General features: G+C 40.3%; 1 non-coding gene across 1 annotated transcript; it reads right to left on the bottom strand.

Annotated features, from left to right (window-relative positions):
- Nucleotides 1-332: 332 nt before the first annotated feature.
- TRNAR-ACG (transfer RNA arginine (anticodon ACG)) lies at nucleotides 333-405 on the bottom strand. The gene has a single exon. It is a non-coding gene; the product is annotated as a tRNA-Arg (tRNA).
- Nucleotides 406-1445: the final 1040 nt, after the last annotated feature.

The following is a 1445-nucleotide window of genomic DNA, read 5'->3' as shown; positions in this document are numbered from 1 at the left end:
TCATTTATTGCTCTCTTTCTTCCACGAGCATTTTATTTCGTTCCTATCTGTTCTTTCCTTATTGGATGTTATTTTGTTACCTACTCGCATATTATCTGTTATTAATATTGTTGTAAAATACCCTTCATCTCGCAACAACTTTGAAATAACATCCTAAAACGCTAACAGAGATGTCCGTTTACCTTATCTTCGAAGACAATAATTATATTTAGCGAAACCTGCGCTTCATTTTACTTATTTCATGATAAAAGCAATCATGATTTCTGTTGAATGACCTCCTCGCTGCGTTACAAAAAATGTAAATTGTGGAAAATGAGAAAAAAAGCAAACCCCGATCCTGCCAGGATTCGAACCTGGAATCTTCTGATCCGTAGTCAGACGCGTTATCCGTTGCGCCACAGGACCGTCCTTCAGGTAACTGCTTCTTTAGGGTCTAGTATGGTCCATACACTGTTTTTTATGTTAATTTTGAAATGTATGAAACAATTGTCGTCGTCCTGTCAATTGTAACCTAACTTAATTTAATTTAATTTAACCTAACCTAACCAAACCAAACCAAACTTAATCTAACCTAACCTAACAACCTAGGTTTGTCTCATACACTCCATCGGGCCTTGTTCGCATTGGGTCGTGCGTATAATGCTTACAGACACGCACACACACACACACACACACACACACACACACACACACACACACATAGCGGTGCTCTAACAGTAAAACGCTTTGATGATGATTCGACTTTTTCCAATGACGTATCATGACCACGATCTGCCTCAGGCTCTGTCCGGCGAGTCAATGATTATTTCCACGAATTTGAAGTGCTTTTAGCTCTTCAATGCGGAAGAACGAATCTCTAAATCAATCAACGATTGTGGTAATGAGATAATTATTACTCGCGATGAGAGACGATTTAACTCATAAATCACTTTCGCGCTTCCTCGTTCTTCATCTCTTCCCTCTAAGATCTGCTTTAAAATTAATTCCCACGATATCTCATGCAACCTAAATTAGGAGCTTAAATTAGGACACACGTTGTGACGTATTAATCGCTTTATACCGAGAAGCGACTACGGTAATGACATATCCATTTATGACAAAGGTGTGACTCATAGATACTTTTGCTCCGAAAATCCTCCATCCTGACGTTCTCCGCTCTTTAACATCCGCTTTAAGATTAATTAGCACAGTATTCCACAACGAAGGCACAGAGGCTAACTTGGAGCCTAACATATTCCGACGTTTTAATCACTTCGTTCCGAGAAAGAACGTAACCGGATGCTGCACGACGTGTTACATCCGAGCCGCAATTACGCGGGAAATCGCACTTAGCGAGTAAGACCACGTGTAATGTGGATCGAGCGAGCTTCCAAATCGTAAGAATAATCTTGAGAAGTTAGCTGCCTCTTATCTCATACGTGAGATTTTGTGCGCCGAATCAGACG

Source organism: Harpegnathos saltator, unplaced genomic scaffold (assembly GCF_003227715.2).
Source record: "Harpegnathos saltator strain DR-91 unplaced genomic scaffold, Hsal_v8.6 scaffold26, whole genome shotgun sequence".
Taxonomy (NCBI): domain Eukaryota; kingdom Metazoa; phylum Arthropoda; class Insecta; order Hymenoptera; family Formicidae; genus Harpegnathos; species Harpegnathos saltator.
Note: the sequence above shows the minus strand (reverse complement) of the source record. Positions and strands in the feature narration are given on the sequence as shown.